General features: G+C 38.3%; 1 long non-coding RNA gene across 9 annotated transcripts in view; it reads left to right on the plus strand.

Moving 5' to 3' along the window:
* The window catches only part of LOC135314733 (uncharacterized), a 340,184-nt gene that overhangs the window by 207,843 nt on the left and 104,381 nt on the right, over nucleotides 1-27,960 (plus strand). For 8 of the 9 annotated variants that reach the window (XR_010374203.1, XR_010374202.1, XR_010374206.1 and 5 more), the window contains 2 exons: nucleotides 9,554-9,642; nucleotides 16,313-16,366. This is a non-coding gene — a long non-coding RNA (uncharacterized LOC135314733). The remainder of the gene's footprint in view (nucleotides 1-9,553; nucleotides 9,643-16,312; nucleotides 16,367-27,960) is intronic. The other variant, XR_010374201.1, reaches the window with a different exon arrangement.

The raw sequence follows: 27,960 nt of genomic DNA on the forward strand, positions 1-27,960 counted from the left end.
TTTGGACTCAGGAATTCATCTTCAGGATCTAGCCCAGACTTTTAAGGCTCTTATTTGCCTCTTCTATCCTTGCCTGAATACTGCAAACATTACATAGCTTGCAATGCTGTCATTGCCAGAGACTTTGAAATAATGGAAGCCTCTAAGCTACTTCCATTCAAAGCCATGTACTCGCTTCTAACTAAAAGGTGGAATGTCATTGCTAAGTATGCTCAGAATATGGTGATCAGGGAGAAATTTTACATCACATTAATAATAGAGGAGGATTGTCAAACTTGAAGTAATGAGGGGTTTGATTTTTTTTTTTCCTTTTTGCTGCCTTGAGAAAAAGTGAAATGGTAATATTTTGGAGTTTGGATTGAAATCACACTACTTGGAAAAAGACTGCATTAAACCTCAAAGGAGCTTCTGCCTTTAAACGCATTGCTGAACTTTGCAGTTTGGCAGAATATGCTTACTCACACAGTTCAGTCAAAAAAGACAGCTAAAAATAGTAAATACAATCTGAATATGCATAAAATAACTTTAAGGTGTCAAGCCAGACTATGATCCCCTTCTTAATTTTGCAAAGTAATGTAGGTAAGTGGTTTCTGAATTTTGGGATTTGTCCCACCTATGTGTAGCTATATGAAAGTTAGTCTAGTTAGTCCAAGAAAATTGGCTAGACTCTGTACATACCAAATTAGATGTTTGTCTCATCCCAAGAGATTCACATAAGTACAGTAGCTGCAAGTTTGATGAATAAAGTCAGGTGGGGAGGAATCACACTAGATACTTCTTACTGTGGGTCAGTTCATTAACTACAAGACTGTACACAAAATTCCTATCAGTTCAAATGAAAAGTCTGTTGCAAAGTCTTTCAGGTGCAGAAATTTCTCATAGGTAGAGAAATGACAGAATTCCCCAGATTCCCAGTGAGATAATAATTCAGGAGCTAGGGAATCTGTATAAGATGCAGATGATCAGCAGGCCAGTAAGGGGCCTAAATGCTTGTTAAATATTCATTTGCCTAGGTCAGAGAAGAAACTTGATGCCAGAATGTTTTTATTTTGTGCAAATACCTTATCTGTTAGGTTAATGACTATTCTGGGTAGCAGAATCTTGGAAAAAGAAATCTGTGAGGCCCTCAAGGCAGAATAATTTCTAGCTGTGTAGTTCCTGACTAATGTTTGTGTAACCTGTTTACAAAATACTCCAGTGATAGCTATGCCATGACTACATGGCATTTCACTGTTCCTTCATTACTACCAGAATTTTTTCTGAATCTCTGAATTGATTTGTTAGTGTCACTTAAACCTATTACCCTTTTGCTTATCTACTGTAACTATTGAGTCGAAGCATTCCGTGTTCTTTCAGTCTTTCTTTTGTTTTGGTTCCTAAATCTGTGGTTATCTAACTCGGTTTGCCCATGCCTTTGCTAAAGCACAGTGGACAGCTTAATTTGCTTCACTGAAGCAATAGTAGTCTTGCTGAAGCCTTGCCAATGGTGGCTAGAGGAGAACCATTATGACAAGGATTTTTTGCATTTTTTGTTGTGTGTATGTATATGTATATGCTTACCCACTGTAGATTATATGCTTATACGTTACATAGATATGTTTTTATGTTATACATGTTTGTTTGAACAGGCACAAACATAACATCTATTATGCTTGTAACGGTGGGACACTACTGTCTCGTGCTTCACTTATGTCTTTGTTGTTCTTAAGTCCATTTTTAGACTTAATCTATTTAGTTTCAGATTGTTTTCCAGTTTGTCAAGATCACTGTGAATTTTAGACCTCTCCAGCGTACATGAGGTCAGTCTTATTGTGGTGGGAGCTGCATATTTAATAAATGTACTTTCTGTTCCTTTATCTAGGATAATAATTAAAATATTGAATAGAACCAGACCTATGAATAGGCCTCTGTATCTTCAGTGAGTATGTTTTACCATTTGGTGGTAAACCATTGTTAACTATTTCATAAGCACAGTTATCCCAAACATTTTTGTACCTGTTCTTTATTGCTTTTGTGATGACTGTGCTTCCCTGGTTCACCTATTAGAATATATTGTGTTAAAAGATCTACTAAAATTGAAATACACAAGGTTTCTTCTTCATCCACATGATCTGTTGCCCAGTCAGAGAAGAAAATTAGAAAATAAGTTTGACATGATTTGTGCTGGACCATATCAGCTCTTAGGCATGACCATATTATTTTTCAGGTGCCTAGTTATTTGTAATCAATTTGGGGATGGGAGAAAATTAAGTTATTTTAATTATACTTCCATAGCTGACTGGTTTATCTTTCTGGTATTCCCTTTAATGATAGATGCTGCATTTCACTTTTTTGGGTTTTCAATTCCTCACAGGTATCTAATGAGCTTTAATATGTCTGGATTGTTGCAGCTAGTTAAGTCAATGTACCGGTCAGTATAAGTAGCTGAACTGTTCTGACCTGTCTTTCTTTATTCCAAGCTGAGATTTTATTTTCTTCTACAGTGTTAATTGTTGTAAACACCTGCTTGCAGTTTACGTCTTAAAGCAAAAAATATCATGCATCATGTGAGCAGTCCTGGCATTCTGATAGCTTTCCTCTCCAATCAGTACTAGGCTGACACTTATCTTACTGCTAACATCTGCAATGATTTCTTGTTGTCTTTGATTCCTTTGCTGGCTTTTTCCATCTTATGCTTTGACCTTTCTAATTTTCTTGCTAAACTGTTATCCAATATTTTTAGTATAATTAACCTATTTCCACCTTCTCTGTGCTTCCTTCTTTTGCTTAACACTGGTGAGGAGCTTCTGATTTAGTTACTTAGAGCTTACGTATTGGGATAGTTTCTGCTTGTTCTTGCACCATTAATACTGCTTGTGGAACTGCCACTCTCTGTAACTCCTTTTTCCCCATCATATGAACTCTTACCTGGGGATTTGTTGACTGTTAAACTCTGTTTTATTAAAGTCTATTTGTTTCTCTTCTGCTATCCAGCCTCCTTCCTTTCCTAAGTTTCATTAACTCTTGTCAGACCATGGTCATTGTCATCCAAGCTGCATTTTGCTATGATCTCAGTCAATTCCTCTTTATTGATTGAATTTAGAACAGTCTTTGCAAGGATTGCTTTTTTTCTGCCTCCTGTATGTATATGTGTATCTGTAATATTTATCACCACCATGACTTCCAGATTAATCCATGTTGTACTGCATTCATTCTCTTTTTAAAGATTGTCTGGGTAGTTTAAATCTCCATTATTACCTTGTATTGTGCCTTGGGTAATTGTGGTATTTGTTCACAAGTCACAAGTTCTTTCCATTGCATTTTCATGGTTCAGTCATCTGCAATGGACACTTAACATTCCCAAGCTCAAGTTCCCAGAATTTCAGCAAGGATAACTTCCCAAATTTGTATCTCAAGACAACTGTCATATGTGAACATGCTGGCCTTTTACATTGCACTAGTGTCTCATTTTCTAAGCTTCTGTAGTGCTAGTCATTAAGTGCATATTAAGATTTCCTATTCAGCTTCTCTTGTTTCTTCCCCACAATTCTTGCATTAATGTACAGGTTTCCAAAGTGTTGGGCAGATTGCATCATCAGTTGTCTCATTTCCTTCATCCAGCTTGTCCAAGCTGCTGGGGTTTATGCTTATGCATGATCTTATCTTCATTATTGCAATCCAGGGCTGTGGTAACCAAAGATGAATATGAAAAAACCTTCCAATTAAAATCTCTATAAGAAGTTTTTGATCCCAGCATAAAAAAATATTGTCATAAATCTCCTATTTGATGTCTTGACTTTTGGACTTCATTAAAAAAGGGCAATGTCCAGAACTTCAGAGTGGGTTCAGTGTTTTTTGAAACATGAAAGAGGGAGAGGCTGTTCATGCATGTAACAGCATTACATGATGTGGGACTACACCCTGTACTGACTGAATTTAAATGGTGGTGGTGGGAGAGAAAAGGGAGCTTTTAGTCATGGTTTTTAGATTACTGCTTTAAATTCATGTCTGCCTCCTTGGACTTTCAGAACAGCACTACTTTTAGTGCTGCTTTGTAATTACATTACGTTATCATTCAAAGTGAAGTAGACATTTTCCAAAGGAAAGGAAAAACATGTCCCTAGAATTAGACAGTGCTCAATTTATCTTCATAGATATATGCGTGAATTTTGATTTTGTGTATAATTTTCATTTGCCATATGTGCAAGCCTGGTTAATCATCAGTTTATATTATGGGTTGTCATAAACAGGCCTCTATTAACATGCCTTTCGTCTTGCAAATATGTGCTTTTCTCTACTATTCCAGTCCAAAAAAAGTAGTCATCTGAGCACTTTCTTCAGTGAACATCACCAATTTAAAATAGTTACTTAGTGCATCACAGTGTGACAAATGCAATATTGCCTGGCTTTAACAAAGACGTTAAGTGACTTAGAAAATATAGGTGCAGTATGAAGAGCAGGACAAATTCTGTAATTTTGAAGGCATGGCGTAAACTTAAACTGCACTATGTCCCTAAGTTTTTACACTCCAAGGAGGTATGAGAGCTGGAGTTACAGATGTGAGGAAAACATGTAGAACCATAGAATCAAAGAGTGGCTGAGTTTGGCAGGGACTGCTGGAGATCATCTAGTTGGAAACCCCTGCTCAAAGCAGGATCAATTAAGCAGGTCACCCACGACTGTGCCCAGTTGGGTTGTGAAAACTTCCAAGGACAGAGAAGCCATAACCTTGCTGGGCACCCTGTTCCAGTGTTTGATCAACCTTACAGTAAAACACTTCCTTATGTTTAAACAGAATTTCTTGGATTTCCATTTGTGCCCATTTCCTCTTGTTCTACCACTGGATACTGCTGAGAAGAGTCAGTAGTATTGCCTTCTTTACACCCTCCCATCAGGTATTTACACACACTGGTAAGATGCCTCTGAACCTTCTCTTCCCCAGGCTGAACAGTCCCAGCATTCTCAGCCTTTCCCTGGATGTAAGATGCTCCCAGCCCTTCAGCATCTTAGTGGTCCTTCGCTGGACTCGCTCCAGTCAGTCCATGTCCCTTTTGTACCAGGGAGACCAGCACTGGACCCAATACTCCAGATGTGTCTCAAGTGGTGAGCAGAGGAGGAGAATCACCTCCTTCAACCTGCTGGCAACAGCCCAGGATGCTGCTGGCCTGCTTTGCTCCGCTAGCTTTTAGTCAACTTGTTGCCCACCAGGACCCCAAGCTTTCTTCCACACAACTGCTTTCCAGGTGGTTGGCCCCCAGCCTGTACTGATGCATGGGGTTATTCCTCCCCAGGGGCAGGACTTGGCACTTCCCTTTGTTGAACTCCATGAGGTCCCTGTTGACCTCTCCAGTCTTTAGAGGGTTTTCTGAATGGCTCTGCACCCATTTTGTGTATCAACCATTTATCCCAGTTTTATATCATCTAATAAATAGAAAGGGAGCCACATAAACACAGTGAGATTCATATATCTATGTTCTCAGACTACATGTACCAAGGAAAATCCAGCTGCTCAGATACTCCACTATTTTGACAGGGTTCTGGATTTTCTGAAATGGAGAAGACAGTGAGGGTCACTGTCCAGGGAACAAACTCCCCAGGGAAACACCCCCAGTACCCGAGTGCTCTGCTGTTCTGGCTGCTAGGTCTGGTTGCTTTTAGAGAGAGCAGTCTTTTGTTCCTGGTCTAGTGAATGCTGCCCCTGCTCCTTGCAGAGGGGATGGACTAAGTGATCTTTGAAGATCCTTTCCAACACAAACCTTACTATGATTCTATGATTAGGTACAGACGTTTTAGTAGAGCCTGTTGCAATAGGACAAGGGATGATGGTTTTAAACTAGAAGAGGGTAGATTCAGACTAGATATAAGGAAGACATTTTTTACACTGACACAGGTTGCCCAGAGAGGTTGTAGATATCCCATCCCTGGTCAGGTTGGACAGGGCTCTGAGCAACCTGATCTAGTTGAAGACGTCCCTGCTCATTGCAGGGAGGTTGGACTAGATGACCATTGAAAGTCCCTTCCAACCCAAACTATTCTGTGATTCTGTGATTTCTGTGGGAATTTCCATTAAATGTTTCTCAGTAGATATATTTCAATTTTGCATTGGTTCTCATGCTGATCATATTTAGACAGCATGGGATATAAAACGTCCAATGTGCCACTACAGTGAAAAACAATCCTAGTTATGATAATGCTTGGTATAGATTGTCACCACATCTTCTTTCCTGCTATTTAATTCTCACTCAGGAGAGAGTATGACATTCCCTAGTAATTTCATAACACATTTTTTTACTTGATATGTACTGTAAACTCAGCAGCTGGTGGTGGAGTCACATGGAGTTCCACCTTAGCATAGAGAGGCCCTTATTCATCAAAAATTGTCTTTCCAGGTAACAACTGCTGTGACTGGTCTAAGTGAAATAAGAGAGAAAAAGGGAAAGAATGCTCTGAAAGAGAGTCTCTTTGCCATATGCTCAAATTAGGAAATCCATTTATGTCTCTTGGGAAATTAAAAATTGAAAAATAGGGGCAGATTGATACAGTTTCTAGATTACAAACAATTTCTGGGACGAAATTCAAACTAATTCAAATGAACAACACAGAACAGAATAAGGCAATATTCAAGGACATCTAGGAGAACAAAACTACAGGATACAGTTAATTGGTATGGGTGGGAAGCCTTTCTATCAGGTTTAAGCACTGAGCATGCCTAAATAATGCTGAGAAGATTCAGTTAGAGAGTGTAAACACAATATTTAGGTACCATGATGGCTGCATTTCTGCTTAAATGGGAGACCTAGCTAGGAGAAATAATTTTCCCATTCATTCATGTGTGCATGAAGAAAAGGACATCTAGAATTAAATCTGAAGGAAAGCTCATGAGCTCCTTTCTGGACCCTTCAACTTTAAGACAACTGGCCCCTCAGTATTTTTGGGCTGCTTATGGTCCTAGTTTATTCTGAATGTTAAGAGAATTTTTTCTGGCTTTCCCTGATAAAGCAAAAAATAGAAGCCTTGGCAACTCAGACTTATTAGGACTGGGTTTCTTTTTTATTTTAAATGATCAGTATTTTTATTTCCATTAAATTTTTGATAACCACTTTAACAGCAACACTTTGACATGTATTTTATGGAATAAATACTTTAAATCGTAGCTGTAAAGTACTGCTTTAAAATTTTTAACTACCTATAGCAGAAAAAAACATCATTATCCAACAATTAAGGTGCATGAATTATTAATTTTTAATAAAAAATAAACTACTTGCTCTCTAATTAACTCTGTAATCAAGATTGTTCCAGTACATCATTTTATCTCTTAAGATTTAAAATCCTAACTGGATTTAAATTGGCATAGTATTAAAATAAATTGTTTCTCTTGAATGTATAATTAATAAATATGCAGGTCTTTATCATGATTGTTTTCCATTAGCTAAGTACACAAAAAAGTCTACTAAGGTGTATGAAGAGCTCAGTCCAATATATTTTTAAATTTGTAGAACTTTCTCTACCGATCAATGAAAAACAGCCTAGATTGTGCTTTAGTCTCTATTGGTATGCATGAGCTGTTGTGGAGCTTTGAAGAGATTTACCCCCTGGCCAAGACATTATTAAGCTCACCACTGGGATTTCTTTAGAAGAACAGCCTTGTATGAATCCTAGCAGAGGGATTTTTCCATGGAGCTTGATGGAGTTAATCTTCTAAACTCCAATGAATGTCAGTGAGTGCAATGAGTGCATAAATTCCATATGTGTGTTTGAAACTTTCCTGGATAGATTCTAAAAATCTGAGAATAGTAATAAAAAAAAAAACCCCAAACTGTAATGGATCCAAAGATCCATATTCATATTGATTCCTTCCTATTTTCAGATTCCACTCTGCCAGCCAGGGGTATATAAAATACATGTATGTGTGTGTGTACATATATATACCTCTATATGAAAAATGCATGCATATGTATGTGTGTGAATCTATGTATGTATATGCATACAAATTTATATGTGCACACACAGAGCCCTGCCTAGATATTTAACTTCTACCTCACTGCTCCATGGTCACCTGGTTACCAGGCAAACATTTCTTCTAGAGGTTTTAGTAGAAAGCTGCTTTGTAAATGGACCATTTGTAAATAGCAGCCAGAAAAATTTATTAGGCATGCAAATAAAGTAATGTAATTCCTTACAGACACTCTGAAGTCAACATAAATTTTACAACATGTTTTCAAAAAGTATTTTAGGACAGCTCTAGGGAATCTGGAATGGCCAGTTCGTCCAAAAGTCTAAATTTAAAAAATAAGTGCTCATAGCTGTAAAAGTGTTGGTTACTTATTAGATCTGATATAAACATACCATCCAGTGCAAACAGAGAAAATACATCGCAACAAGAAGCATCCTAGTGACTATCCATGTGTTTACATCCCACTTATAAGTGTATATATAAGAAAGTAAACTAAATGTATGTGGAGTAGTGGTTATGAATAGACCTAATTTCTACAAAACATGTATCTTGTGCATTATAGGTGGCCAAGCAGCATAAAAATAAAAAAAATTGGCTTCATGTTAAGTGTACTACACACAACAGAAGGAACTCTGAATTATAAACAGAAACTGTAACTGATTATCCAAAATTATAAATGCAGAGATTTATGACAATTTTGTAAACATTCGGTATTGTGGATATTGAAATACAATGCATATAAATTCAAAGTTCATTTTACATCTGCTATGTTAGATTTAAGCTCATATCATACCATCAACTGGCAAAACTGGTCATAGCTCGCTATACACACATACATACATACATACATACATACATACATATATATATTTCCTCTGCTTTCATGGATAGTAAAATTTATTTAATCAAGGTAAACAGAATCTGGCATTTGGAAGCAGGAGGAGTAATACATAGCATAGCGTTATACTGTTTACCCTGGGGTTTTTTTTTGCATGAATGTCTTGTCCTGATGCCAGTGTCAACTCTTCGCCAAGGGGCAGCACCTGACTGGTATTCTGACGGCTGGCTTCTACATGGACAGGAAATTGCTAACATGAAATCTCTGTGTATTTCAGGAATAAATTATTGACTTTACTATCTCTTGGGAGTGGACCCTCAAAAATATCCAGGGTATTTTCTTTGGAAAGGTCAGCCCCATAGGAATGACAGGCTCCCAAGGAGAGATTCTTCATTAAGCTGTATATAAGAACAGTGCATAGTAGTAATTGCAAAGCTGAATACTTGGTCACAAGTGAAGAAAAAAACAGTGTAGAAAGAACTGTACAGCAGCACTATACTGTGACACCAGTGTTACAATACTAAATTATACGAAGAAATGTGTACAAAGTATGATTTGGAATGAAGTTGTCTTTGAAGAAGGACTAACCCCTACACAGTTCTCACTGGTGAAAACCTCTGAGGAAAGCCAGAGGACTAAGGACTGCTTGGTTCATTTATATCTTATGTTTCCATCATACCTTCTACCCTGGCTTTTTATGGTATTAAGGCAGAAATAGTACCCTTGTTATTTTCAAATGGAACCCCAATCCTTAGCAGAAATTCTGAAACTGAATTTTGCAGGAGTCTCCAGTGTCTCTAAGTGGTTTTGAGGAAACAGCAGTGGATGAACCATAGTTATATGAACCTGTGCCTGCAACCTCATAAGCTGGGTGAGTCAGCTCACAGCTTATCCCAAGGACTAGTCTTGGTATCTGTTATTCTGTCTTCCAGTTTTCTACTCTGCTCCTTCTATTTTATTGCACCAGTTACCTAATAAAAGGATGTAGTGTTTCCCACGATGAGGAATTTTTGGGTTATTTTGTGGATTCATGATTCAGTTTTTATATGTAACTGCTAGCGCCTCTCATCAGAGAGTCTGAAATACAAGTTGCTCTTTAGAACAAGTTCAACACCTTTTTTCACTTTTGTACGTAGCATGATGGTAATATTTTTAAAAATTATGCACGTGGTGTGGAGTAGTTACAGATATGAACTATCATTCTTCTTGTTCATTGCTTCCATTGTTTTTAAATCCATGTCAGTAGAACATAAAATACATATATACCTCAAAATACTTTCACAGCAGTTGTTGCTACATTGTGTTTTGGGTTCTCCCACTAGAGTTATACTTTGCCAGATTGTTGATCCGTACTTTCTGTAGTAAGGATTCCCTCAATGTGCCATTTGACCACTCTGTTTTAGTACCGACATATATAACCAGAAATAAACTCCATATAGATTATCTTTCTCTTGGATGTTCAGCTTGAAGCCATTAATACTTGAAGAAAGATTGTATCGGCAGTGCCACACTAATTTGTTTATGAAATATATGTCCACATACACAAAAATGAAAACATAATCAGGATTTTTAGTGAAAGGATATTAGATTTTACCTGTATCTATACATCATAGGAAAATAGTTAGAAGAACTACTTAAGAATTTAAAACTATTTTAAATTACTCTATTTTTCTCTTTAAAGTCTAAATTGCGCTTTAAATAAGACCATTCTAATTTAGGAATTTGGGACCGGAACTTTCACTAAAGAATGGGTGAATCAATTTTTAATCAGCTGTATTAAGTTCATATTGTGCCATAATGAAATGTAAAATTAACGGAGACAATTTAAAATTCATTAACATTCAGTGAAAAAAATTCAATATAACCACTAGCAAAATTACCCTTGTGTGTGTTTGCTAAGTTGTGCAAGAGTACATTTTTGAAAAAACACTTTGCTGGCTAATACGTTAGAAGATCATGAAAAAATCTTTGCACACTCCCTTACTGCAATGTTGATGAAGCAGTGTTAGCATTAATTAATAAATATGCTTGCATAACTTTAATTCATAAAAGTAAAAACTGTATGTGAGCATGTTTTGCATAAAACTGAATTGTTTTGATGCTTGGTGATCTTTGTGTTTGCTTCATTGTCATGGTGTTACAATAACTATACATAATGTATCCCTTTAGATAGTCATGCTGTGAAAGGTTAGAAAGTTCAGTCCTAAAGTGTAATACTCAGGGACTGATTCAACTCACACTGATATGAGTATGGAAATCAGTTAGAGTGGGACTTTTGAAGTCTCAGGGAACATGAAAATTGAACCTGAGTGGTTAGTGCTTGGGATTTTGAGTGCATTCTGTCCACCAGACCGCATGTTCCAAACATGCTGAAAGCTCTCCTAAGACTTAGTGCCTTTATAAGATGTATCATGTGTTGACTTGTACATGTCTTATATGTAGATCTGGTGGGAAGTGGAAAGGACTGTCCGGTTTACAAATTCTAATACTTCCCCATGGGAAGCACAGTCAGGGTAGTTTATTTCAGGTGTATTTTTATGAGGACCCCACATTATGGTACTAAACCTGTGTTATCAATGTAACAGAGAAACTGAAAGATCTAATCCTCCAGTGATCAGCGTAAATCTTCCTTTAATTTGTTCTTTCTGTCAGCTCTCTTTTGTACTTTGAGAGGATTCTCTCTCCCATTCTGGATTATTAATCTCTGTAGCTGTGCTCTTCACTTGGATTCTCATTTTCTGCTAGAATTTGGATGCAAGATGCCTGCTTACATTAAGGCAGTACTCTGTGAACCCAAGGGTAACCCCTGTCTGGAAAGAATGAACAATCCCCTTATAATAAGGGTCAAGACAACAAAGAGCAATTAAAAGGACATATTAATAATATGAGTCATTGAGAATGTAATGAACTGCAAAGTCATGGTGCCTTGGAAGACAAATTTCCCAAATTTGTGTCTGGTAATTAGAGAACAAATCCCTTCTTCCGTTATTATTACCAGACAGCATTTCTGATTTCACTAGATCTTTTCATAGTGCTTATATTTCCTGAGTAATGCTCAAAACTCACACCAGATTAGCATTTCCAGCTAACTTATTAAGTCCTGCCTTTTGTTCTTCATAACATTTGTCTCAGCAGGATAATGAATAACCAAAATAATTAGTTCATACCTTTGACTTTGCCAGTAAACCCATCATGATATCTCTCCCATTTACAAAGAATATGCATCAAAATGAATGAAATTGACTTAATGGCATGAAAGATAGACTGCAACCTGGTATGGCCAGTTTTCCTGACCAAAATAAGTATTTCTGGGAATGCTCCACAGGAGAGAGAACTGTGGCTCCCCAGCCCTCTAGTGCAGGATATGACCTGGCTGAAGGCATGGCTGGGCTCCTCAGGGTGACACAGTGATGTTGTTGTGGTTTAGCCCCAGCCAGCAACCAAGCACCACGCAGCTGCTCGCTCACTCCCCCCTGGTGGGACGGGGGAGAGAATTGGAGGAGTAAAAGTGAGGCAACTCATGGTTTGAGGTAAAGACAGTTTAATAGGTAAAGCAAAAGCTGTGCACGGAAGCAAAGCAAACCAAGGCATTCATTCACTCCTTCCCATGGGCAGGCAGGTGCTCAGCCGTCTCCAGGAAAGCAGGGCTCCATCATGCGTAATGGTTACTTGGGAAGACAAACGCCATCAATCCAAAAGTCCCCCACTTCCTCCTTCTTCCCCAGCTGTATATGCTGAGCATGACGTCATATGATATGGAATATCCCATTGGTCGGTTTGGGTCAGCTGTCCCGGCTGTGTCCCCTCCCAGCTTCTTGTGCACCCGGCAGAGCATGGGGAGCTGAAAAAGTCCTTGACCAGTGTAAGTGCTACTCAGCAACAACTAAAACATCTGCACATTATCACCGCTGTTTCCAGCAAAACTCCAAAACATAGCCCCATACTAGCTACTATGAAGAAATTTAACTCTACCCCAGCTGAATCCAGGACAGATGTTCATCACAGCACTCTCTGTAACTGGGGATTTGGAGCTACAGCAGCCCCTCAAATCCAGTACAATGTGAATTACTGGTGAGAACAATTACTTTTATGTAAGTGTAGCAACAATTTTTACTTAAGTTTAGGTGGCTACGATGGCTTGAAGGAAAAAGACAAGAGATGATTTAAGGAGACATACCGCTAATTAAAAAAAAAAAAAAGGGGAGGTGATCTTTCCAAAAGGTAGGTAACCCCATACACATGAGTACAGAACAGGGATCTGTCTCTTAAGCTTCTGGAAAGGGAAGGACATACTGCACTAGATATGTTGGATGGTGATGTGTAAGGAGTTATTTCTATGTTAAAGCAATATCTAAAAAGAAAGCAGGCCAGAAAAACCCCAAACCTGAGGCTGTTTTATTAGAGGTTTTTCCTTAAGATGCTGCATTCTGGAGTGGATCACTCAAAGAATCTAACTGATATAAATGAAGTACAAGATGAGGTATCATTGAGCAGTAACATATGATAATATTAATAATTCATTAATGGGAGGTAGGTTAGGATTAATTCTTAGAAATTGGTATAGACACCTGGATAAATTAGCAAATTTGGAATGACTCATTTTGTGCAAGTGCATGATAAGACAAATTCAAAGAGAGTTCAAGATCCCAGGTTGCTTTCTTTTAGTTATGGCATTCTTTCTGTAGTAGTATCTTCCTGTGTTGTACTTAAAGTAGTATTATTTATATATTTTGGAACAAATCTACAGAAAGCCAATTAACTGAGGGATTCATTAGCAGCTAGTGCTAGGGATGGGAGGTTCTAGGCATGGTAAGAGATGTTTAAGGTCTAGTTTCATAGGTAAATCTACGCCTGTGTGCAGTATCACTTTCTCCGCAAATGAGTCTATTACTCTGTGTGTGCACCTGGACCAATTTCCAGTAGTTTATATTATTCATCCATGAATCTCAAATTACCTGAAAAAAGTGATAAAACTTGCTCTGGAAAGACATGCTTTCTCCCTACAGTTCTGTATTTGGCTGTTTTGGAGCTTATTGTTTTGTTTCATCCATCCCCTCAAGGGCATTCTTTGAGGAATCTGTGTACCAAAAAATAAAGGCTGCATGGAGGATTGCTGAGAAGAAACACTGAGGCAGAGGTTTTGCAGCTTGAGATCTGGGAAGCCAATACAGACAAACAGGCAGGTGTTGTTATGCCCCATGCAGTTGGCTTCTTCAGGGAAAGCTATTTTCCTGGGATATGATGGATAGATAATTCCAGGTATGAATTAATGGATTCAGTGGACAATGAGAATATTTCCTATTTGTGCAGCAGTAGAATGGGCTACTTCTTGAATGACCAGATCAGGGGACCATTGGCTGCCTCTGAAATAGCGGTCTAAAACCTTTTCGATCTGAAAAGATGAGCTTATTATTCATGCTTCTCAGGTGGAAGAAGATTCTCCATCACTGATGCCAATGTATTCATGCTTTATTTCATTCACTACTGCTTCTGCCTGTTTAATTCACTATGGTTCCTGCCATATATTCCTTCTGTCCATGATTTCTTGCCTGATCACTGAGGGCTGGGCTGGCAGTCAAACAACTGTGTACTTATGTCTCCCAAGCCATTGGCTCAATGTTATTAATATGCACAATGAGTCTCACTACAGTTTGTATATATGGGTCCTGAAAAAAAACCCACAGACATCTAAGATACTAAGATAGTATCTTAGACAAAGTGCAGATGAGTGGCTGAAGTCTTGTGTCTTAACGGATAACAGATTTATGTAACAACTGTTTCAGAGGCAGAGCCTAATGGGAACAGTTATACAGGAATTAACCTGTTTGAAAAGGGTTTGAAAGACATAGAAGTGGCTAAAATTAATACAACATATCACTAGGCAACAACACTGTGTTAAATGGTGTTTCTGACATAATCCTGGTGCTGAGGAGGGTAGGTTGGGGTTCTTCATACCTTTTGCATAAACTTGATAATTTTTGTAATAGTATTATTGTCCTGAAGCTCAGAAGGAAGACCCTAGTGTAACTGCAGCTGTGAGTGATGGATGGATAGCTATAAAGACCAGTGCCTTCAGCCCACTTCACTCAGATGCTCTGTAATACTGGTGGCTGAAAAAGGTAGCAGTGCCAAGTTTTCAGCAGGTGTCCACCACTCACTTCTTTTACCCTCCATCAGCCATAAATGTATCAAAATAGCTTTAGGAAAACAGCAGGCAATATAATTCCTGAGAAGTAGCTATGACTTTTGGCAGGAGATATATAATATGTGTTAATCTAAATAAATAAATAAATGCTAGCTTCCACAGACGTGCTCAGAGTGTTGCAGAGGACAACAGCAAAACTTTCTGAGAACATATAGACAAACAAATGGGACACCCCCACTGCCGGGGCAGGGGTTTTGTTTCTGTCAACAGCGAAAAGTTCAAGTGATGTTTGGAAGAAGGGGGCTGTATTTAAGGAAGTATCCTATCACCCTTTAATTTTCTTCACTTTCAGCATGGAAGGCAACAGTAAGCTCTTTAATAAGGGGTGGGTTTTTTTGCGCTCATATCTTTGTGTTTAATACACAGAGTATATATTTCCACATATGTTTTTATGGCACACCACTGGCAAAAAGATGGCTGCAGAGAAAATACACCTCTCTGTCTTTTTTTATCTTTTTTCCTTCCAATTTACATGGGAAAACCAGGAATCAATTACTTTTTCTGGCAATGCACAGTGTCTCAGACACCTTTACTTTTCTGTATGCAAATTCCCACCCAAAATCAAAGTATTCTGTGATTTGTTCATGTTGGGTTAAAAAGCTCCAGGAAACCGTGAAGAAACAGCCTCTCTTTGCCATGCGTATTGCCTTTGTCTTTGTGGAGTTCCAAATGATGTCAAAAAGCAAGTCTGTTCTTTCCTTCTTTTTTTTCTTTTCAGTACCTTTTTTTTTTTCATTGATGCTGTTAGTGTACTAGGCAGAGGAAGTCAGTTGGCAGGATAACATCTTTGTTTTGACCCCAGTACCATGCTCCCTTTTCCAGCTTAATAGAGAGCAGAAAAATGACCTTCTCTGCTTGACAGCTGTAACTAACTTGGCTGTCTTTACTTTACTCTGTGGATTCTCAGTCAAGGCACAGTGTTGCTACAGTCTATATTGGGTTTACTTAAGTTCTGGAGGAGTTTGGAGGGTTTTTTAATGTGTTCTTCTCTGGGAAAGGAGACCTCCAAAATAGATGAGTCGAAGCATTAACTCAAAAATTATTAGTCAAAATAGATGCTGACCAACTCCTTCTTTGTGGATAAAACTCTTAAACAGTGGTGCTTATGTGTTGTTAGTGCACAGCTGACTTCTCTCAAATGTATTTTTTCAGCACACTGCTGCGTGGCAATGCACTCTTCCAGTTTCCTACCCCTGCCAACTCAGGAGTCACAGATGTGCCTTTATTAGTGCTTCTTAATTTCTGCAGTATTCCAGGGCTTATGAGTAGTGTAGTTGTCAGAAGTTGTAATACTTCTGGCAGAAGTTTTTAATACTTTTCCCTTTAATATCTACAGGTGGCTTTTATCAGAGGCAAGGTATTCAGGAAGAGGCGTCTTCGGACTGACCAGGTGTGGCAGTTCTGTTATATTATGTTCTCAAGTTTGAAGAATAATTCAGATTTTGGGGCTTTTTAAAGTCACATTGCAAATGAACACACTTTCCTTTTTCATACTGTTTGCTAGAGATAAAGCCAAAATGCTGTTAATGTTTGAAAAAAAGTACCCTTCTTTCTTGTTATCCATTTGAGGGAAGGGTTTGTAATTCAAATGGTATGTACCCATAGCCTAGCTGATCCTCTCCTTCCTTGGCTGCCTACAGACCTTTGGGCACTGCACATCATAAACTGTGACAATTGTTTCTAAGGTTGTTATGCAGCTACTTCTCAATGTTGAGCTATATAGGAATTGGAATATACTCTCTCTTTTTTTAAAGTTTTTTTAATAATGATTGAAATTTTACTTGTGGTTCATTTATATGTTTGCATTTTTTTTTTAAACTGGTGAATCGTTTTCTTTTGTAATTCTCTATTACTACAAATATACTGTAAAAAGGTACTTGATTCAGACTGGTAAAAGGCAGGGTTGATACTGCATAAAAGGTGCAAAAATTTGCTTGGGAAGAATTGTGAAGTGTGAAACCAAGAATGTCCAATAGAAAACTACTTAATACCTATGAAACACATGTTTGTGCTTGATAAGTAGAACAGAATCGTTTCCTCTTCTTCACAAGTGTGTGGGTGACAGAAGTTTCATGGTAACGATATAAAATCCAGAAACCTTCAAACCATTTGCTACAAAAGAAATTCTGCAACTCAGTTTTTTCCATTGTAGTTACCAGTAGCACACCATTCAGTCATCATGGGCATTATATAAAACAATTACTTTCTCGAAACTGTTTTCAGTACAGATTCAGTAATTTCTCTGGAAAGAAAGGACACATTTTCAAGACTGAATTGTTCAATTTTGTGAATGAGAAGGAACCCTTGGGAAGTAAAAATACCTGCTGTCAAAGAGCTAGTCTCAAATCTACTTGTACAGGTTGGTCCAACCCCTAGTGAAGTCAATGAGAAGTCTCTGATTGAGACTTACGAAGATTTAGATAAAAGGTACAACAGCATACACCTCTCAACTAAGTGTTTTTGCAGAAGAGGTAGTTATTTAGTGTGGAGAAAAAGGAGAATGGGTGCTAAACAGTGAAGACAATGAGTTGACAAAGAACAAAATGTAATATGACCATGCTAAAACAGCTCCAACGTTTCAGACAGATGGAGCAGGACACTGCATCCTGTCTATTCATTTTAGGCTGCCTGGGCTTGATCTAGTCATCTATACCATTTAATTTGGTGGGAAATTTCATCAGATATCTTGTAGCTTGGCTGTATTGTCTGGTTGACAATAGCTGAGCAATGTTTTCTTAAGGTTTGGTAGGATATTTAGGAGTTGTTGAGCCAACCACAACATGACTACCTATCCTTACAGCAGGTATGGGTACTCTTCACAGGACATACTGCATTATACCTAATGGACATTGTAGACATCACATGTTGTGGATGGAAAGGAAATTTAGCCTCAGACACAACCTAATGGATGTGTTAATCAAGGGATACATAGAATGTTAATAAAATCTGTGTGTTGGCGAAGTGATTTGAGTGACCTGCATGTTGCCCAGTTCACGTGTATGAGTAGGCCACATACCTCAGGCTAATCCTGCCTACACTGAACAGCAGCTTCTAATTAGGCATAGAAATGAAATGGCTATATTTCCTGATGTTCCTAGGCAAGATGATTAACTCATATCCCTGATCTGAATGAATCATGAAATGAATTAATGAATTAATGAATTTATGAAAATGAATCCCTCACATTCCTGATTTGGAAAATTAGACCATGTGCCTGTTTTTCTAGTTGTTGATCTGTCTGAGTGACCAGCAACAAAAACGTATAAACTTTCTTGCCCTTATTTCTTACATTGTAACAAAACTGAAAATGGAGATATTTTTGGTTTTCAGCTTAGAAGATTAAACTAACTGTTCAATAACTTGAACTTCTGCCATCTTTTTCTCTGTTACCACTTAGTCACCTTGAAGGCAATCAGTTCTTGTAGTCAAGGCCCTAGTTCTAGTCTTGTTTTACTGACGTAAAATTGCTTAGGAAAATACTATTACTGAACTAAATGGGCAACCTCTGTTTCTGTTATTCTTTACACAGGCAAATCCCTGCTAGCCCACTAATCAGGATTTGTATCAGGGAAACCTATGCTCAGTAAAGACAAAGTTTATTTACATTCCTGGGTACATGTCAGCTTTTTACAATTTTATCTCTGAGAGAGGTTTACCTTTAGATACATTTTAAAATAACCTGTTAGCAAAATGAGGTCTAGCTTTGCCTTTCAAAAACTTGCAGCCTTTAAAATGAAAATTATTGGATTATAAATTTTTAGGACATGAAAGAAAGTTGACACAAGAAGTGCTTTGTACGTTGGAAGTCTAAACCTGTGCAAGCATTTAATGGATGTTTCTACCCACTTTCCTGATGATTACATAGGAAAGCTCATGCTTTTTAATTGCTTTGCTGGCACAAAGCACCTCTTTAACTAGGATTTTAAGATATGATGCTACATATCTGAGGTTATTAAAAAAAATTCTGGGGCATGTTGATGAACTAGAAAATGGAGATAAGGGGTGTTACCTTTAATAAATGCATTCCGATATGTAAAGGAGTAGCTACACAATTGAAGCAATCAAGCTTTTCCAAAATAATGGTGTTTTTAACAAGATTTGAGGGCCTAAAATTGACATAGCTGTAATTAAAGTTCCGCATGCTGGTCAACTACGGCATGCACACATTTCTGTTGTTAAGTCCGCTCTGGCAAAAAGCTGAAAAAGTATACTCTAAAATGTATTTTTAAAAAGAAAAAACAAACAAGTATATTTATGCCAAGTAGGGGTATCAGCACTCAAACAGCTCTTGCAGTGACTGTGACCGGAGTCAGCGAATTAAAGAATGTACCTAAAAAGTTTTAACTGTTTCATTTGTCAGTCTATGGAAGTGATCATTCACCTGTATATTTGTTTTTTTCTGTTGCATTTATAAACCTCTGATTAATGTGATATGAAATACTGTTCTGCTTATGGTATCCAAAAGAAAATAGTGCTTATAGTTTGACTACATTTCTTTATGTAATCTTTCTACAGCTTTCTACCTTCCCATCTTATTCCCTAGTTTGCAGAGACATATTTTCTGTTTTGTCTCCTTCCATCTCACATTTTCTCTACTATGCCTGTTTTCTTATTCAGCATAATCATTTTTGTTCTACCGTCATCTAACTTCATTCGTATTAGGAATTAATACAATATACCTCCAGGCTGTCCTCTCACTAGCCAGAACAAAAAAGGAGACTGGTTTCAGCTGCTAATGAATCATTCCTTTCTGGGGGAAGTACAAAGTGCAGTTCACTGAAATTCCATTAAAATCTTAGATATCCATTAAAAGTGGAAGTGTGATACGTTTAAATGCAAAATGGAAAACAGACTGAGCATATGAAAAATGAATGAGCACTTACAAAAATGATTGCGTTCATTTCAAAAACTCTGAAAGCTACTCTGGAAGAAATCCAGATGTTGTGACCACAGCCTCCTCTTTATTTCCAATACTGTGGCCTGTCATACTCCTGAACTGGAAATGGGGAAACTCACTTTTACGACGACACCATTGTAGCTTGCCTGTTGCATCACCATAGATTCTTTTGTATGGATGTTTTTGCTCCAAGTTTGTCATGCCAGTGATACCTTTAACTTGTTCTGTGTCTGTCTGTACAATATATACTATCTTAATATATTTTTTTAAGACCAAAAGATTATTTTTATCTAAAAAAAAATGTGAATTATCAGTTCTACAGTTTTCCCCATTTGCAAACATCAAACCAGTTACTGGTATTTCTTCACACTCATTTATAGTTTTTTCCCATTATAACAGGCACTACAGTTATGTAATTGTTTTAACTGAAACTCTCTAGGATGTACCGGTAAGACTTCAGCTTGCCCTTCCATATGGTGATAAATTTGTCCTTTTACAACTGGAATCTTAGTCTTTTGTTCAAAGTGAAGCTTTTAATATTCTAATGTATTAATTTAAACAATAACCAGATTCTGCTACTTTCTTTCCTAGCTCTTTAGAGCTGCTCAGGAAATCTTTGATGACTGCGAGAGAAAGTGAAGGGACAGAATGCTGATCAGTTACGGGGAGGGGGGGAAGATTTGCCCAATTGAACTGATTTTGATGAATTTCAATTTTTATACATTTAGACCAAAAATATCGAACAGATTTCTTTCTGTCTGTCCTATCAATGATAAGTGTCTGCAAGTGACTGCAATTTGGCAGTTGTTATGTCTTCAAGAGTTTCTACAGGATATGTATAATGTAATAAGCTATTCAACATTCATTCATATAATTTTAAGTTGCAAGATTAAATGCTCTATTTGTCAAAATAAAAGCTCATCTCTAGTGCTAAAGTACAAAAGAAAACCAGCATTTCTAGGCCTGGATTTGTACCGTCCTGACACAGAGCTCTAAAATATTTCCGATGAATCATGACCACTAGAGCACAGAGCACATGAATCCCTCATGGTATCTTTCAGTACCACATTGCATACAACTAAATTTAGATGTCTAAATGTAGGAAAGCAATTAAAATGCCTCACCATGTGTGCAGCCTACCTCCCCTTTGCTCCAGAGAGGCAACAATCTGCTGCTGGACCGTACAAATAGCAGTTTCTATCCCCATTGCCCGAATACCAGTTCAGTGTTGTGAGAATGAAAATCTCAAGGCACCACAGCACCCTTCCCTTCTCCTGCTCAAGGAGCAGCTACTGCTGCCTTGGTGCAACCCTTGTGCTGATACACACACCTCGTGCTTATCCCACAGCATGCACACTTTATTCCCAGTGCAGATATTGATGAAGGTCAAGGAAGGACAGCAGTGGCCATGTCACAATGAGCAGCAGTTGGGTGGTGGCCAAGTTACAATGAGCAGCAGGTGGGTGGTGGTGGCCATGTCACAGCTGAATGTGCAACGTGTTGCAAGTTGACCATGAGCCACCAGTGTGCCCTGGCAGCCAAGAGGGTCAACCGTGCCCTGGGGTACATCAAGCCCTGCATTGCAGCCGGTCGAGGGAGGTGATTGTCCTGCTCTGCTCTGTCCTTTTTTGGCCTCACCTTGAGTACTGTGTGCAGGTTTGGATGCTACAGTATGTCAAGGATATAAAGCTACTAGATGGTGTCCAGAGGAGGGCCATGAAGTTGGTGAAGGGTTTAGAGGAGAAACGGTATGAGGAGCGGCTAAAGTCACTTGGTTTGTTCAGCCTGGAGAAAAGGAAGCTGAGGGGAGACCTCATCAAGGTCTACAGGTTCCTCACAAGGGGAAGATGAGAGGCAGGCACTGATCCTATCTCTCTGGTGACCAATGATAGGACCCAAGGGAATGGCAGGAAGATGTACCAGGGGAGGTTTAGGTTGGATATTAGGAAGAGGTTCTTCACCCAAAGGGTCGTGGAGCCCTGGAACAGGCTCCCCAGGGAGGCATCACGGCACCAAGCCTGGCAATATTCAAGAAGCACTTGGACAACACCCTCAGATCCATGGTGTGAATTTGGGGTTGTCCTGTGCAGGGACAGCAGTTGGACTTGATGACCTTTGTGGGTCCCTTCCAACTCAGGACATTCTATGATTCTATGTCACAATGAACAGCACTTGGGCAGTGGCTGTGTCACAGCGGGCAGCAGGTGGGCGGTGGTGGCCATATCACAGTGAGCAGCAGGTGGGTGCAGTGGATATAAAAAGGGCTGTGGGCCAGGGACGGGCCGTACACTGGGAGGCAGACTGGCAAGGTGAGTGCAGAGGACGAGGGCGGGGAGAGCAGGAGGGAACCGGGTGCCACTTCCCTTCAGGGGCTGGGCTGGGACCCTGCTCCAGCCCTTCGGAGCTGTAGGGCTGTCAGCCCCATGTCCCCTGGCCATAAGGGAGCTGTGGGGATCAACAGCCTTTGCCTGTGGCTGCAAACTCACCTCATCCCACTTCCCCAGAGGCATCTGCAGGAGACGCCTCGTGCTGCTGGAGCCATGGAATTGGGAGTGCTTATCATTGACTTGCAGAAGGTGCCAGACATGAGAGAGGGTGGTGAGTGAGAGCAAAGCACCCACACAGCTGCCTGGCAGGGAGCAAGGGCCCCCAGTGGGAAGGGTAAGTGGAGTAGAGAGGAGGCGGGGACAAAGGCAGGGATTGGGCTCTCATACGCTGCACAGGGATTTGTACTACTCATACACTGAATAATATGGAATGTTCAAAGTTTGTTCAAAGAAAACAATCATATTTTACAAATTCAACACACAAAATAATGAAATAATCTTTTCCTTATTCTTTGTTCTGGAGACAAGATTTGGTTGTAATATTGAAATCATGGTTTAGTTAATATAGGACCTTGTTTCTAGATGACATTTTAATCAAACATGTTAAAGTTGGAAATTTAAAGGTTTCAAATAATATTTAAATACTTAAATGTCATTTAATCAAAATATTCTTCAATGGTAATAGTTATCATTGTCAGTCCTTTTCTCACACATACTTAGATATATGATATTAATATCAATGTTGATTACCATACTTATTGAAAATTATATTCTAATTTTCTCTTTTAAATCAGTATTATTCCTCAGAAAATTTCAGAAGCATATTTAATCCTTTATATTTACTGGTTATATTTTCAGCAAATATTACAACCATAAACCCTCTAGCTTTATAAATCAATTCAGTGTTTTAACATGTTGTTGAAGATTTAATGACCAGTCATTGGTCAATACCTTCATGTATATGCATTAATCTCTCATACATACTATCTTTTCAGTTGGGAGTAAAGTTTTTAAACCTGACTAAGGCAGTGTGGAAGACTTCAAGGGGTTTGAGCCTCCTTTTAAAAGTTGGCTTCATGATAAGCTTATAATAAATATTACCTTTTACATGTAATTCAGCTAATATTTAGACTATGATATAGACAAAATTAACATTTTTGACAAATAGACAAAATAATATTGCCAACTATTTATAATACATTAAATTTTAAGAATTGGCACTCTCCGGTTACTTCTGCATTGCAGCTGCTGAGGCAGTGCTATCTGAACAGCTTGAAATGGGTATTGGAAGCCAGTGAGGTGCTGGAAGCATAGTGGTTTGTTTGGGTTAATATAATCTGTTAAAAGAAGCATGATAAATTAGTCCCTGTGGAGTTTCGTGCTATCACAGTTTGACTGCTTCTGGAACCTGAGCTAGTGCGTTTTAAGTTATCTTGGCTGGTGAGGTGCAGTGATAATGTATCTCATTAATTCCAAGTCTGGAATAATTCCTCAAGAATTAGCAGAGCTATTTAGGGATAAAGACAAAATAAACAATGGTAGTGAGGAAACCATTCATTTTTGCTCGATTTCTTGGGAAAGATTCTTGAAAAAAACTCTCAGGCAGCACAGCTGAGCACCATCTTCAAAAGAGAAGCAATGTTTGGGTCATGTCACTTCCTACATCTGCCAGCTTTGATCTCACTCCGAGCCCTATGTCTGGAGTGTAGCATGGCTTCAAGGCTCTAAGACCTTCAGAAAGGTGTCCCAATGTCCCTGGGTAGAACAGACACAAAATTGAACTCTGGTTTTGATAATACAGATACAAATCATTATTAAGGTGGCATAGGGACACCAGTTACTATGGTTTAGAGTTTGGCCTACTGACAAACAAAACTTGATTTTATACTTTTCCAACATGGAAAAAAACTCAGTGCAAGCAGGGACTAAACAGTATAACAGGGTGATGTATATGGGACTGTTAATCACTTTTTAATCTTATTCTGGAGTGCACATACAAGATACACTGCCGTGTTCACATCCAATTTCGAAGCATAAGACTTATATTTAAGGTCAAAAGAAAACAGCACAGCTGTAGCTTCATCCCCTCTTGATTCAAAATGAATCCCAAAACTTTGCTAGTAAAAGCTGGAGTTTGGACCTGAAGCATTACTTGTTATTCGACAACATGTTCTTTATTCATGTAAAATTGAAAGCCATATTTAACAACATCATCTCGGATACTGTGTTTATTTGTCACTGAAGCTGCATTAAATACCCAACAGATATCATCAGCAAGGGTGATAGGACTAATAGGAAATTTAAACTCCTGGCGATTTTTCTGCAGATACTAATAATAAACACTGACTTTCTCTCATATATCACATAGCACAAGTTTGTAAAAGTTGTGGCTATTGGTGGGAAATTAGACCCAAAGTATCCACATTAGTGTCAGAGTAAGTAACTCTCACCACAATGAAGCAGAACCCTGACAGACGACTGGTGTCAACAAAATGACCTTCTATGAAAATAGAGTCCAAACAACTAGTATTCTCATATTTGAAAATTGCAGATACATCTGGTGTCTCATTCTGTGACCTGAAATTTTCCTCAGAACCTTCCAGAGCCCAATCTGCTTCACTGCACTGATAACTTGTAGTTTGATTTGTTCCGTCTCCAGTGCATGCATGAAGTGGTTTTCTGATCAGCAGTCTTCCACTCCAGGGAGGATAATTAATCTGAATTTGAATCTGAATCTGAAGTTTTTACACAAATCTGATTTTGTGTGAATTTTTCACGAACCTTTATTCACATATTATATAGTTCTAGATCATTTGCAAATTGTTAGAAATAGTATCAAGTTTTCACTGATACTCTGATGCCAAGATGTGGTCCATTTACTATACTGATGTCCAGTACCAATAATCAAGTGGTATTTTGAGGAGTAAGGAAAAAGTAAGAGCAAAATTCTGAGTTTATCAAACCGAACTTAAGATACAGCATCATTTCTACCAATCTAGATCTCATGCCTGATGACTTTCAGTGTGCTGAGCATGCCATGGATCTCTTTTTTTAATAGCTCTTTTAATAGCTCAGTGTGAGGTATTCGCCTTCCTACTTTCCTCCAGATCTAGTGTTTGGTAGAATTTCATCCTGCAGTCTCTGTAACAAGGCAGATTTGACTATTTTGGACTTCTATTGGTGTTTAAATATGTCTTGACTTGATCAAGTTTGTTTATTAAGTATTTTCACCTCAAATATATTTTATTTTACAGTGACTTCTTTACCTATGTGAAAATATTCTTTATGTTCCATTATTCCCTTTTCTGATCCTGAATTATATGCCATGGTGCCACAGTGGTATGTCTTCATATCTGTACATTAAGTTAGTAAGAATACTTGTGTAGCTTTTTGCTCGATACTTGTTTACCAATAAATATTTTTTTTATGATGTTTGGACGCAGTACAAATATAGTCTGGATTATTAACATGTATTATAGTATAACATTACCCAAACTATCTTAAACATCAGAAAAGATAATTTTCTGATAATAGCAGAGACCATCTAAGTATGCATTAATATTAATCCTCAGCACTTTATTATCAATCTTTTCAACAAGTCAAACAGAAGACAAAAGGTTGCAAGTTATGATTCCCCAACTAATGAGAATAATGAGTTTTCATCATACTCTTATAAAAATAGTTCATATTCAAGTAAGTAATAAAACAGTCATTCAGTTTGCCATGAATTTTTTGTTAGCTGAGAAAATGGAAAAAAGCAACTACATTTCTTGAGTAGATTGCCATATAAATAGTACATTTCCATAGACTAACCTCCTCACCTATTGGAATAGAAAATGATGGCAAGAGCTCATTTAAAATTATACAGTGATACCAAAGAAAAGCTGTGTTAAGATGAATTAAGATTGAGGAGATGTAATACTAACTTTTTGGGAAAACGCTGCAGAAGACCATTTCAGTAAATGCATAATAATCTTACATTAACTGCCACTTAGAAGAAACATCTGTGACCTAAAAGCCTAGAAGTCTGAAGTGAAAATATTTTTTTTTAAGGCTAGAACAAGAGAAATTTTATAACACATTAAAATATTCAAACCTAAAATAAGATTGTAAATAACATATTGGCAGTAATGTTGAATACAGTGGAGATCAGTGAAAGGAATGTTCTCCAGCTATGTGGCACTGGCAAAGAGCAGTCCAAATCTTACCAGTGGGCAGTTTGCTGGCTGCTTATGTGGGATGGAAGTGGCAGGGCCTCCCTCTGTATGAGCACGCCTAAAGTTGATGAGGTAGGGCACTAAGAAGGAACTGATGAAAAAAGATTTGGGGATTGATCTAGATCATCTCAAGAGGGTCCTGACCAACCCAAACAATTCTGTGATGAATGAGATTGTTGAAGACTTTAGGGTCTGGAATTTGCTTAGTAACCTTATACGTAGTGATGAGAGCTGCCACAGTGACCCTGCTAGCTACACAGACCTCTCAGTGTATCCTCCCCTCTAAACCTGCTATTCCCACTCCAGCAGGCTGGCAGTCAGAAAGATCTCAGAGGGAATACAGAGTGGCATGAAGAGGAAGACAGGGTGACAGGAAGGCAGAGACTGTTGTTTACTGAAAATATCAGTGATTGCATACACGTGGAAACATCAAAAAGTGCTTCTGAGGTTGCTAACACTCTTATGCTTGTGGCTATTCAATAGCATAGATAGATTTTAAGATGGGGAACAGCAAATCCTGGACACCAACAAGACGTTCCAGGAGTAAGAATCAGTGATTTCTAGGTAGAGGAGAAGACTGAGGGAAGCAGCTGGCATCTGCCTTGGTGAAGAACAAGCTTGTCAGGTACTGGCTGAGAAGCAGTGAGCTCAGTTCCTGACCTGGGAGCTGCAGCAGCAGATTGCCTTATAACCACTCTGGTTTTTTTTGAGGAGGTGTCCAACTCTCCACTATCCCTGCTTCTCCTCACTATTCCATGATTACTCAATATTCGAACCAGCACTAAATCCCTAGGGGAGGCAGCTTAAGCCTGCATTCCACTCTGCTTCCTAGTAGCTTTACCAGGTTAATACTTGATTTCCAAAAGTTCTCATAAAAATATCACCTTAAAAGGATACCATCATCCAACAGAGAGGGAAGAATACACAGTAATTTCCTTGGAGCAACATTTTATATTAGAGCTGTCAAAACTCATTGTCATGAATGGAATGATGGTGGTTCAGGTCTCCACTAGATGAGAATAGTAATAGCAGCAGCAAAAAAATATTATGCCTTTTTTTTTCCTTTGTGTATTTTAAATAAAAGGGGAAAGAAATAAAATAATACAAATGTCCAGAAATGGTCCTTACTTATGAGGATGGCTGAGTTTAGAATACTGGGATGCTAGGTGCTTTTCATCTCTTCCCAGCATGTATTATGATCAACAAATCCAGAATGAATATTAGTTCAGTGAAAACAAATACCTAACCTGATCTTCCTATCTGTTCTGTGACTATGTTTTCTATTTTATTCTTGTCTTCTGTGTAGTAGTTTTTGTGCTGTTTGTTTCTAGAGACTTTCAGTCTCCAGAAAGAAACATATCTTTAACATTTAGGAAAAAGAAAGATTAAGAAAAAAAAATACACCTGAGAAATGCATTACTGTACCGAGAATCCATATCAATTCCAGTCACATTAGGTCCCTTTTAGAGCTGCAAGGGCTGTCACTCACTCCGTGCTGTAGCCTGGCATTTGAAAGCTTCTAGCTTGCCTCTTGACACCTCCC

The sequence above is a fragment of the Phalacrocorax carbo genome, chromosome 8, assembly GCF_963921805.1.
Source record: "Phalacrocorax carbo chromosome 8, bPhaCar2.1, whole genome shotgun sequence".
In the NCBI taxonomy this organism is placed as follows: Eukaryota; Metazoa; Chordata; class Aves; order Suliformes; family Phalacrocoracidae; genus Phalacrocorax; species Phalacrocorax carbo.